This window comes from Carcharodon carcharias, chromosome 19 (assembly GCF_017639515.1).
Source record: "Carcharodon carcharias isolate sCarCar2 chromosome 19, sCarCar2.pri, whole genome shotgun sequence".
Taxonomy (NCBI): Eukaryota; Metazoa; Chordata; class Chondrichthyes; order Lamniformes; family Lamnidae; genus Carcharodon; species Carcharodon carcharias.
This window is the reverse complement of record NC_054485.1, coordinates 44,353,126-44,366,854: the sequence shown is the minus strand read 5'-3', so window position 1 is coordinate 44,366,854 and position 13,729 is coordinate 44,353,126.

Here is a 13,729-nt window from a genome sequence, read left to right as displayed (position 1 = left end):
ATTGCTCTTCTCTCCTATAGGATTTCGGTCTCTCTATTTTGCCTTGTTCACCTTCATTGCTTTCCATTTCTCTCCTGATGTTTGACAAGGTGTTTGCTAAACCTCACTTTCACAGCCAAATTTCCTTCCTCAGTGACTGTCTCCATCTCCGACTTACCCCACATGGATTTCAATTGAAGTTCCATCCCTCATGTTTCCAACCCACCAAGGATTACAGGTATCTCCGAGACATACAGCGCTCCTTGGACTGCTGTTCTCTTCGCATCCTAAGATCCACAATCAGTGCCATGCGCAGCCATATGAACACCCTCAACCTCTCCCTCCAGCAGCACCGCCGCACCCTTTTTCTAAGCTGCCCGTGCCCCCAGTTTCATTATATTTTTCGTCTCATCCGACGCCTCAACAAGAAACTTTGTCTCTTTCTTTCAGGTGCAAAAGAACGCAAGCTCCAACAACTCATCGACATCAATGCCCATCCAGTACCCTCCAGCTCTGCCTGTCCCTCTGTCCCCATCCCGTTTTCCAATCCCAGCCCCGGCTGTGTATTCACCATACCCCCTGACCTTCCCCTCTCTGATGCTGAACATTCAGTGCTCAGCAAAGGACTTAGTTTCATACCCTTGTGCCCTAATCTCAATGAATTTCAGGCTCAGCACAATGCTGAACTCTCCTTCAGCCGCCTTCGTCTCCATGCTCACTTCTTTGGGCAGGAGTCCTCTCCCCGTTCAACGGATCCTTTTACCCGCCTCCAATATGCTCCCTCCACCTGGACCCCTCCCTCTGGATTCTTACCTTCTCTTGATCTTTTCATTGAGAACTGTCAGCGTGACATCAGTCGTCTCAATTTCTCTGCTCCTCTCACCCACTCTAACCTGTCTCTCTCTCTCTCTGAACTTGCTGCATTCCATTCTCTCAGGTCAAACCCTGACATTGTCACCAAACCTGCTGACAAGGGTGGTGCTGTTGTTGTCTGGCGCACTGACCTCTACCTCGCGGAGGCTGAGCGTCAACTCGCAGACACTTCCTCCTATCTCACCCTGGACCATGACCTCACCACTGAACACCAAGCCATTGTTTCCAGGACTGTTACTGACCTCATCTCCTCTGGAGATCTTCCTTTCACAGCTTCCTACCTTATAGTCGCCCAACCTCGGACAGCCCGCTTCTAGCTCCTACCCAAAATCCACAAACAGGACTGTCCCAGTAGATTGATCATATCAGCCTGTTCCTGCCCCACGGAACTCATTTCTTGCTATCTTGACTCCATTCTCTCTCCCTTCCCTTCCCACCTACATCTGTGATTCCTCTGACACCCTACATCATATCAACAATTTCCAGTTCCCTGGCCCCAACCGCTTCCTCTTCACCATGGACATCCAATCCCTCTACACCTCCATCCCCCACCAGGATAGTCTGATGGCTCTCCGCTTCTTCCTCGAACAGAGGCTCGAACAATCCCCCTCCACCACAACTTTCCTCTGTCTAGCTGAACTTGTTCTCTCACTGAACAATTTCTCCTTCAACTCCTCTCACTTCCTTCAAATAAAAGGTGTGGCTATGGGTACCCGCATGGGTCCCAGTTATGTCTGTCTCTTTATGGGGTATGTGGAACATTCCTTGTTCCAGTCCTACTCAGGCCCCCTCCCACAACTCTTTCTCCGGTACATCGATGATTTCTTCAGTGCTGCTTCATGCTCTCGTCTGGATCTGGAAAAATTTATTAATTTTGCTTCCAATTTCCACCCCTCCATCATTTTCACATGGTCCATCTCTGACACTTCCTTTCCCTTCCTTGACCTCTCCGTCTCAATTTCTGGTGATAAGACTGTCCACCAATATTCATTACAAGCCTACCGACTCCCACAGCTACCTCGACTACAGCTCCTCACACCCTGCTTCCTGTAAGGACTCCATCCCATTCTCTCAGTTCCTTCACCTCTGTCGCATCTGTTCTGATGATGCCATTTTCAAAAACAGTTCCTCTGACATGTCATTAGGAATAACAAAAGCATAATATCTAGCCCTGTTGCCACAATACCTTCTTCCTTAACTGAGGTTTTCCACCCACGGTGGTTGACAGGGCCCTCAACTGTGTCCGGCCCATCTCCTGCACATCTGCCCTCACACCTTCCTCTTCCTCCTAGAACCCCCTTGTCCTCACTTTTCATCCCACCAGCCTCTGCATTCAAAGGATCATCCTTCGTCATTTCCGCCAACTCCAGCATACCACCACCACTAAACACATCTTCCCTTCACCCCCCCTGGTGGCATTCCGCAGGGATCATTCCCTCCGGGACACCCTGGTCCACTCCTCCATCACCCCTTACACCTCAAACCCCTCCCACGGCACCTTCCCATGCAACCAGAGAAGGTGCAATACCTGCCCCTTTACTTCCCCTCTCCTCACTGTCCAAGGGCCCAAACACTCCTTTCAAGTGAAGCAGCATTTCACTTGCACTTCCCTCAATTTAGTCTATTGCATTCATTGCTCCCAATGCGGTTTCCTCTACATTGGAGAGACCAAACGCAGACTGGGTGACCGCTTTGCGGAACACCTTCGGTCTGTCTGCAAGCATTACCCAGACCTCCCTGTCGTTTGCCATTTCAACACTCCACCCTGCTCTCATGCCCACATGGCAGTCCTTGGCCTGCTGCATTGTTCCAGTGAAGCTCAACGCAAACTGGAGGAACAGCACCTCATCTTCCAACTAGGCACTTTACAGCCTTCCGGACTGAATATTGAGTTCAACAATTTTAGATCATGAACTCTCTCCTCCATCCCCACCCCCTTTCCGATCCCCCCTTTTTTCCTAATAATTTATATAGATTTTTCTTTTCCCACCCATTTCCATTATTTTTAAATGTATTTCCATCCATTGTTTTATCTCTACCTTTTAGCCCATTTCGATCCCTCCCCCCCACCCCACTCCCACTAGGGCTACCTGTACCTTGCTCGTCCTGCTTTCTTCCCTTAATGTCACCTATTAGCACATTCCTTAGATAATATCACCACCTTCAACACCTCTTTGTCCTTTTGTCTATGACATCTTTTGGCTATCTCCACCTATCACTGGCCCTCTATCCAGCTCCACCTGTCCCACTCCCCCTTAAACCAGCTTATATTTCACCTCTTTTCTATTTTTCCTTAGTTCTGTTGCAGAGTCATAAGTACTCGAAATGTTAACTGTGTTCCTCTCCACAGATGCTGTCAGACCTGCTGAGTTTTTCCAGGTATTTTTGTTTTTTTTTTGGATTTCCAACATCTGCAGTTTTTTGCTTTTATCTGGGTTAGTTGTTGTCATTTCCAGAGCCTAGCATCTGGTTTATTTCCATTTTGTAGGCTTTCTGGCAGTTTTGATACAACTGAGTGACTTGCTAGGCCATTTCATAGGGGCAGTTAAAAGTCAACCACATTACTATGGGTCTGGAATCACACGTAAGCCAGAACAGGTAAGGTAAGGGCAGTAGACTTCCTAAAGCACACCAGGGTGTTTGATGTGTTTTTACAACAAACAACAATGGTTTCATGGTCATTATTTCCAAAACTAGCTTTGTAATTCCAATTTTATTCACTCCACATGCTATCAACTGCCATGGTGGGATTTGAACCCATGCCCTTAAAGCATTAGCCTGAGTCTCTGGACTACAAGTCCGGTGATATTACCACCATGCCATCAGATGACCACCTTAGTCCGGCCCAGGAACAGGCCCACCAGGAGTTCCTTCAATCTGTATACTCCCCTCCGCACCAGGTGGCCAAAGATCAGGAACTTGTGCTTGAAGTGCAGCCAGTATTTGAGGAGCAACCCCCTCAGATAACACAAGAGGAGCTGTATCAATCATGTTCTAAATTTTGGTGTTTAGTTCTTGATACTGATAATCAAAAAGACTTTTAAACCCTAATAACTAATACTTCTCTACATTATAAGACACTTTAAAAATAGACAAAGAGTTTTACTGTAAAAACACAGACCCTTGGTATCAGTCTTATATAAGAACTTCTATCTATTGTGGCATTTTCAAGTTCTCAAGAGTCCCAAAGCACTTACAGCCATTTGATTATTGTGGAAATGTAGTCACTGTTGGTTCTGTAGGCAAACACAGCAGAGAATTTACACACAATAAGTTAAATTTGCAAACGATTAACTAAATTACATCATATTTTTCATGTTGTTGATTAAGGATTCTTACAGCCAGAACACCACAAAAACTCCCAGCACAATTTTGTACAGTGCCGTGAGATCTTTTATATTAAGCCTGAACAGGCAAATTTGGTTTACTATTTAATCCAAAAGATGTCACCTCCAACCAACCAGCACTCCCACAGCACTGCAGTGAAGTTTTATAATTTTTGTGACAGCCCACTCGATAACTAAATTGCCTGATACAAAGGCAGGTAATGGGCTGCCTTAAGCCCACTACTTCAAATAGACCATGCATAATTTGCCTTTTTTTAACTCTATCCAACTTATTTAGCCAGGCATTCACTTCAGCAAAAAGTACTTGCCATATTTTTAAATTTCTGTTTGACAACTGCATATAGAACCTTTAACATAGAAACATGTTCCAAAGTGGTTCATAGAGCATAACTGAAGGAAAAAAAATTGATGCCAAACCAAAGAAGTCACCAAAACATTGGTCAAAGTGGTGAGTTTTAAGGAGAGTTTAAAAGAGCAGAGAGATATGCAGGAGCTTAGGGAGGGAATTCCATCGTGTAGGGCCTCAGCAGCTGAAAACTGAGCTGACAATGATGGGCCGAAGGAAGGGGTGGGTAGGCAGAGGGTCAGGGTTGGCGGAAGGGAGAGTTATAGGGCATTGTGTAGGGCTGGAAAAAGCTATAAAGGTTAGGTGGGCAAAACAATGAAAAGATTTAAGCAGATAAATAAGAATTTTTAAGTTGGAAGAAAGCTAATGCATCACACCTTGTCCAGATATCCCCTGATTGGAATTCTGAAAAAAATTGCTGCTTCACTGTATTTGTGCTGACAGAAAGCTCAATACAATGTTGATTTCTTTCAACATTGATTTGAGTTAAACACAGAGGTCAATTTAAATTAGGAATACCAAAAGCATACTATCTAGTCCTGTTGCCACAATACCCATCACTACTGGCACAGCCACCTGACAGTGATTGAAGAGCAATTCCTTTGGAAACTTAAGCTACCAGCTGTCATAGTGGGTTTGAACCCATGTCCCCAAAGCATTAGCCTGGTGCCTTTAGATTACCAGTCCAGTGATATTACCATTCTACCACTACCTCCCCTTATATACAGAACATCTAGTGTTTGTTTAAAGTAAGTTAGGCAGATTAAAAAGAAAATCATTACATAAATAAAAAAAATTATTAAGGAAATAGGTTGCAATCAAATACTACAATTGCACATTATTTCTCCATGACTAAAATAGTGGTAGCACAAGTTTAACAATTTGGGACACAGCCCCCACCCCACCAGACAGGTCATCATCTTTTTCCACAGCTACCTCGACTACAGATCCTCACATTCCACTTTTTGTAACGACTCCATCCCATTCTCTCAGTTCCTTTGCCTCTGTCGCATCTGTTCCTTTTTTTAAATCATCCATGGGATGTGGGCTTCGCTGGCTGGGCCAGCATTTATTATTATTCCTAATTGCCCATGAGAAGGTGGTGGTGAGCTCCCTTCTTGAACCACTGCTGTCCATGTGGTGTAGGTACACCCACAATGCTGTTAGGAAAGGAATTCCAGGATTTTGACCCAGGGACAGTGAAGGAATGGCAATATATTTCCAGGTTAGGATGGTGAGTGGCTTGGAGGCGAACTTCTAGGTGGTGGTGTTCTCATCTATCTGCTGCCCTTGTCCTTCTAGATGGTAGTGGTCGTGGGTTTGGAAGGTGTCGTCGAAGGAGCCTTGTTGAATTCCTGCAGTGCATCTTGTAGACGGTACACACTGCTGATACTGTGCGTCGCTGGTGGAGGGAGTGAATGTGGATGTTGTCCCAATCAAGCGGGCTGCTTTGTCCTGGATGGTGTCAAACTTCTTGAGTGTTGTGGGAATTGCACTTATTCAGGCAAGTGGGGAGTATTCCATCACACTCCTGACTTGTGCCTTGTAGATGGTGGACAGGCTTTGGGGAGTCAGGAAGTGGGTTACTCATCACAAGATTCCTAGCCTCTGACCTGCTCTTGTAACCACAGTATTTATATGGCTAGTCCAGTTCAGTTTCTAGTCAATGGTAACCACCCCCCAGAATGTTGATAGTGGGGGATTCAGTGATAGTAATGCCATTGAACATCAAGGGACAATGGTTGGATTCTCTCTTGTTCGAGATGGTCATTGCCTGACACTTGTGTGGCACGAATGCTACTTGCCATTTGTCAGCCTAAGCCTGGATATTGTCCAGATCTTGCTGCATTTGGACATGGATTGCTTCAGTATCTGAGCAGTCGCGAATGGTGCTGAACATCGTGCAATCATCAGCGCACATACCCAATTCTGACCTTATGATAGAAGGAAGGTCATTAATGAAGCAGCTGAAGATGGGTTTGGCCCAAGACACTACCCTGAGGAACACCTGCGGTGATGTCCTGGAGCTGAGATGACTGACCTTCAACAACAACAAACATCTTCCTTTGTGCTAGATATGACTCCAGCCAGTGGAGAATTTTCCCCCTGATTCCCATTGACTCGAGTTTTGCTAGAGCTGCTTGATACCATACTCTGTCAAATACAATCTTCATGTCAAAAGCAGTTACTCTCACCTCACCTCGGGAGCTCAGCTCTTTTATCCATGTTTGAACCAAGACTGTAATGAGGTCAGGAGCTGAGTGTCCTGGCAGAACCCAAACTGCACGTCAGTGAGCTGGTTATTGCTAAGCAAGTGCCACTAGATAGCACTGTTGATGATCCCTTCCATGACTTTACTGATGATGGAGAGTACACTGTTGGGGTGGTAATTAGCCGGGTTGGATTTATTCTTCTTTTTGTGTACAGGACATACCTGGGCAATTTTCCACATAGCCAGGTAGATGCCAGTGTTGTAGCTGTACTGGAAGCACTTGGCTAGGGGCGCAGCATTTTCTGGAGCACAAATACTATTGCCAGAATATTGTCAGGGCCCATAGCCTTTGCAGTATTCAGTGCCTTCAATCGTTTTTTGATATCATGTGGAATGAATCGAATTGGCTGAAGACTGGCATCTGTGATGCTAGTGACCTCTGCAGGAGGCCAAGATGGATCATCCACTCGACACTTCTGGCTGAAGATTGTCGTAAATGCTTCAGCCTTATCTTTTGCATTGATGTCATTGAGGATGGGGATATTTGTGGTGCCTCCTCCTCCAGTGAGTTGTTTAATTGTCTACCACCATTCACAACTGGATGTGGTAGGACTGCAGAGTTTAGATATGATCCCTGGGTGTTGGGATCACTTAGCTCTGTCTATCACTTGCTGCTTATGCTGCTTGGCATGCAAGCAGTCTTGTGCTATAGCTTCACCAGGTTGACACCATGTTTTTAGGTATACCTGGTGCTACTCCTGGCATGCCCTCCTGCACACTTCATTGAACCAGGGTTGATCCCCTGGCTTGCTGGTAATGGTAAAGTGGGGGTAATGCCGGGTCATGAGGTTACAAATTGTGTTCGAGTACAATTCTGCTGCTGCTCTTGGCCCACAGCACCTCATGGATGCCCAGTCTTGAGTTGCTAGATCTGTTCGAAACCTATCCCATTTAGCACGGCGATAACATAACATGATGGAGGGTATCTTCACTGTGAAGGCGGGACTTCGTCTCCACAATGACTGTGCGGTAGTCACTCCTACTGATACTATCATGCATCTATGGTAGGCAGGTTGGTGATGAGGAGGACAAGTATGCTTTTCCCTCACCACCTGCTGCAGACCCAGACTAGCAGCTATGTAATTTAGGACTCAGACGGCTCGGTCAGTAATAGTGCTACCAAGCAACTCTTGGTGATGGACATTGAAGTCCCCTAACCAGAATACATTCTGCCCCCTTGCCACCTTCAGTTCTTCCTCCAAGTGGTGTTCAACATGGAGGAGCACTGATTCATCAGCTGAGGGAGGGCAGCACGTGGTAATCAGTGGAAGGCTTCCTTGCCCATTTTTGACCTTACTTGATGGGGTCCAGATTTGATATTGAGCACTTCCCGGGAAACTCCCTCCCGCCTGTATACAACTGTGCCACCACCTCTGCTCAACCTGTTCTGCCAGGGTGGTAACGGTGGCGCCTGGGACATTATCTGTAAGATATGATTCCATGAGGATGACTAAGTCAGGCTGTTGCTTGACTAGTCTGTGAGACAGCTCTCCCAATTTCGGGACTAGCCCCCAGATGCTTGTAAGGAGGACTTTGCAGGATCAATAGGGCTGTGATTGCCACTGTTGTTTCTGGTGCCTAGGTCAATGCTGGGTGGTCCATCCAGTTCCGTTCCTTTTTTGTGACTTTGTAGCAGTTTGTTACAACTGAGTGGCTTGCACCCACTGTGGTTAACAGGGCCCTCAACCGTGTCTGATCCATCTCTCGCACTTGTCCTCACATCTTCCCCTCCCTCCCAGATCCATGATAGGGTACCCCTTGTCACTTTTGACCCCACCAGCCTCTGCTTTCAAAGGATCATCCTCCACCACTTCTGCCATCTCCATCAGCTCCAGCATGATGCCACCACCAAACACATCTTGCCCTCATCGCCCCTGTCGGCATTCTGTAGGGACCGTTCCCTTGAGGACACCCTGGTCCACTCCTCCATCACCCCCAACGCCTCATCCCCTTCCCACGACACCTTCCCATGCAATACCTGCCCCTTTACCTCCTCCCTCCTCACGTCCAAGGGTCCAAACACTCCTTTTAGGTGAAGCAGCGCTTTACTTGCACCTCCTTCAATTTGGTCTACTGTATTCGTGCTCCCATTGTGGCCTGCTCTACATTGGGGAGACCAAACGCAGACTGGGTGACCACTTTGTGGAACACCTTCGGTCTGTCCACAAGCATGACCCAGACCTTCCTGTTGCTTGCCATTTCAACACATCATTCTGCTCTCATGCCCACATGTACATCCTTGGCCTGCTGCAATGTTCCAGGTAAGCCCAACACAAAGCAGAGGAACAGCATCTCACCTACAGCCTTCTGGACTTAACATTGAGTTCAACAACTTTAGACCATGAACTCTCTCCTTTATCTTCATCCATTTTTCAATCCCTTTTTTCAAAATTCATTTTTATTTTTTATCCACTTATTTTTATTTATTTTCATTTCTATTCATTTATTGCTTTATCCCTTTTTCTATCTTTTTTCCCCAGCACCTCCCTCCCCCCACCCATGCCCAAAAGGGCCACCTGTTATTTGTTCCATGTTGTTCTTTCAGTGTTTACCCTTGCTCTATTATCACATTCTGCTTTCTTACCTTTATGCCACCATTAGCACCTTTTTAGCCCTCACCACTACCGTTAATACTCCCTTTGTCCTTTTGTTCATTACATATTTGTCAATCTCTCCTTTGCCCCCATCTATCGCTGGCTTTCTATCCAGCTTCACTTGCTCCACCCCCTTAAACAGTATAAATTTCATCACATTTCTACTTCTCTTTAGCTCTGAAGAAGGGACATACAGACTCAAGATGTTAACTCTGTTTCTCTCTCCACAGATGCTGTTAGACCTGCTGAGTTTTTCCAGCTTTTTTTGTTTTTGATTCAGATTTCCAACATCTGCAGTTTTTGCTTTTATCTTTTTATTATTCTTTTCCCTACTCTTGGAAGTACTGGTTCCACCAATATATAATGAAGTGGAAGCCACTGTACCAAATCTATTTATAATATTAAAAATGTTATGTTGGTGTGTCAGTAACAAATGATTGCAAAGAAAAGGTTTGCATTTACGTAGTGCCTTTCATGACTTCTGGACATCCCAAAGCTCTTTACAGCGAATGAAGCACTTTTGAAGTGTTGTCATGTCGAGAACATAGCAGCCAAATTGTGCACAGTAAGGACCCACAAACAGCAATTTAACAATGACCGGGTAACCTGTTTTTAGATGTTAGCTAAGGGATAAATATTGGCCATCATGGATTGCCTATGAAATGCAGTCACTGTTGTTATGTTAAATTTGCCTAATGCAAGTTCTCACAAAGAGCAGAAATTAATCCATTTTGCTGGTGCTGACCGTGGGAGAAATGCTGACCAGGACATCGAGGAGAACACTCCCGTTCTTCTTTAAAAAATACATGGGACCTTTGATACCCACCTGAACAAGCAGACAGAACCTTGGTGTCAGTTTTGGTCAAAAACAGCACCTCCAATAATGCAGCATTTCCTCAGAAAGGCACAGGAATGTCAATCTAGATTATGTGCTTTAAGTCTTTCTATCAGTTTAGCTGTTACAGTTACTGTTACAGTATCACTGTCCTGTTACACTGCTGCAAGTCTACATATATCTCATATCCAGGTTAGGCCTCTCCCTCTCCCCGGTCTATTACACTCCCCCGTCCCCCCGCTCTTCCGGCTCTGTGGCTGTTTCTCTCCGGACGGTTTAGGGGGAGACACCTGGAAGTTAACCAGCGCCGTCTCCAAGTTTTGTTTCCATAGAAACAACGCGCGCGCGCTGGAGCTGAGCAACCGGGATACAGAGACCGGGATAAGCTGGGATAGAAGGAGAGAGAGAGAAACCGGGATAAACTGGGATAGAGAGAGAGACCAGGAAAGAGAGAGATAGAGGGACTGGGATAGAGAGATAGAGAGACTGGGATAGAGAGAGAGAGAGAGACTGGGTTAGAGAGAGAGAGACTGGGTTAGAGAGAGAGAGACTGGGCTGGAGAGAGAGAGACTGGGATAGAGAGAGAGAGAGACTGGGATAGAGAGAGATAGAGAGACTGGGATAGAGAGAGAGAGAGAGAGACTGGGTTAGAGAGAGAGAGACTGGGCTGGAGAGAGAGAGAGAGACTGGGATAGAGAGAGAGAGAGACTGGGATAGAGAGAGATAGAGAGACTGGGATAGAGAGAGATAGAGAGACTGGGATAGAGAGAGATAGAGAGACTGGGATAGAGAGACTGGGATAGAGAGAGAGAGAGAGACTGGGTTAGAGAGAGAGAGACTGGGCTGGAGAGAGAAAGAGACTGGGATAGAGAGAGAGAGAGAGAGACTGGGATAGAGAGAGACGGATACAGAGAGAGAGACGAATAGAGAGAGAGACAGAGAGACTAGGATAGAGAGAGATAGAGAGACTGGGATAGAGAGAGAGAGAGAGAGACTGGGATAGAGAGAGAGAGACTGGGATAGAGAGAGAGAGACTGGGATAGAGAGAGAGAGACGGATAGAGAGAGAGAGACTGGGATAGAGAGAGACGGATACAGAGAGAGAGACTGGGATAGAGAGAGACAGAGAGAGAGACTGGGATAGAGAGAGAGAGACTGGGATAGAGAGAGAGAGACGGATAGAGAGAGAGAGACTGGGATAGAGAGAGAAGGATACAGAGAGAGAGACTGGGATAAAGATAGAGAGAGACTGGGATAAAGATAGAGAGAGACTGGGATAAAGATAGAGAGAGACTGGGATAGAGAGAGACTGGGATAGAGAGAGAGAGAGAGACTGGGATAGAGAGAGAGAGAGAGACTGGGATAGAGAGAGAGAGAGAGAGACTGGGATAGAGACAGAGAGAGAGACTGGGATAGAGAGAGACAGAGAGAGAGACTGGGATAGAGAGAGACAGACAGACAGAGAGAGACTGGGATAGAGAGAGACAGAGAGAGAGCCTGGGATAGAGAGAGAGAGAGAGCCTGGGATAGAGAGAGAGAGAGAGCCTGGGATAGAGAGAGAGAGAGAGAGAGAGCCTGGGATAGAGAGAGAGCCTGGGATAGAGAGAGAGAGAGACTGGGATAGAGAGAGAGAGAGACTGGGATAGAGAGTGAGAGAGACTGGGATAGAGAGTGAGAGAGACTGGGATAGAGAGTGAGAGAGACTGGGAGAGAGAGTGAGAGAGACTGGGAGAGAGAGTGAGAGAGACTGGGAGAGAGAGAGAGAGAGAGACTGGGAGAGAGAGAGAGAGAGAGACTGGGAGAGAGAGAGAGAGACTGGGAGAGAGAGAGAGAGACTGGGAGAGAGAGAGAGAGACTGGGAGAGAGAGAGAGAGACTGGGAGAGAGAGAGAGAGACTGGGAGAGAGAGAGAGACTGGGAGAGAGAGAGAGACTGGGAGAGAGAGAGAGACTAAGAGAGAGAGAGACTGGGAGAGAGAGACTGGGAGAGAGAGACTGGGAGAGAGAGACTGGGAGAGAGAGACTGGGAGAGAGAGACTGGGAGAGAGAGACTAAGAGAGAAAGAGACTGGGAGAGAGAGAGACTGGGAGAGACAGAGACAGAGAGAGACTGGGATAGAGAGAGACAGAGACAGAGACAGAGAGAGACTGGGATAGAGAGAGAGAGAGACTGGGATAGATAGAGAGAGAGAGAGACTAGGATAGATAGAGAGAGAGAGAGACTGGGATAGATAGAGAGAGAGACTGGGATAGAGAGAGAGAGAGACTGGGATAGAGAGAGAGAGAGACTGGGATAGAGAGAGAGAGAGACTGGGGTAGAGAGAGAGAGAGACTGGGATAGAGAGAGAGAGACGGATAGAGAGAGACTGGGATAGTGAGAGAGACTGGGATAGTGAGAGAGACTGGGATAGTGAGAGAGGCTGGGATAGTGAGAGAGACTGGGATAGTGAGAGAGATTGGGATAGCTAGAGAGAGAGAGAGACTGGGATAGATAGAGAGAGAGAGACTGGGATAGATAGAGAGAGAGAGAGACTGGGATAGATAGAGAGAGAGAGAGACTGGGATAGATAGAGAGAGAGAGAGACTGGGATAGATAGAGAGAGAGAGAGACTGGGATAGATAGAGAGAGAGAGAGACTGGGATAGATAGAGAGAGAGAGACTGGGATAGATAGAGAGAGAGAGAGACTGGGATAGATAGAGAGAGAGAGAGACTGGGATAGATAGAGAGAGAGAGAGACTGGGATAGATAGAGAGAGAGAGAGACTGGGATAGATAGAGAGAGAGAGACTGGGATAGATAGAGAGAGAGAGAGACTGGGATAGATAGAGAGAGAGAGAGACTGGGATAGATAGAGAGAGAGAGAGACTGGGATAGAGAGAGAGAGAGACTGGGATAGAGAGAGAGACTGGGATAGTGAGAGAGACTGGGATAGTGAGAGAGACTGGGATAGTGAGAGAGACTGGGATAGATAGAGAGAGAGAGAGACTGGGATAGATAGAGAGAGAGAGAGACTGGGATAGATAGAGAGAGAGAGAGACTGGGATAGATAGAGAGAGAGAGAGACTGGGATAGATAGAGAGAGAGAGACTGGGATAGATAGAGAGAGAGAGAGAGAGAGACTGGGATAGATAGAGAGAGAGAGAGAGACTGGGATAGAGAGAGAGAGTGACTGGGATAGATAGAGAGAGAGACTGGGATAGATAGAGAGAGAGAGAGAGACTGGGATAGATAGAGAGAGAGAGAGACTGGGATAGATAGAGAGAGATAGAGAGAGAGACTGGGATAGATAGATAGAGAGAGAGACTGGGATAGATAGAGATAGAGAGAGAGAGAGACTGGGATAGATAGAGAGAGAGAGAGACTGGGATAGATAGACGGACTGGGATAGATAGAGAAAGAGAGAGAGACTGGGATAGAGAGAGAGAGAGAGAGACTGGGATAGAGAGAGAGAGACTGGGATAGAGAGAGAGAGACTGGGATAGAGAG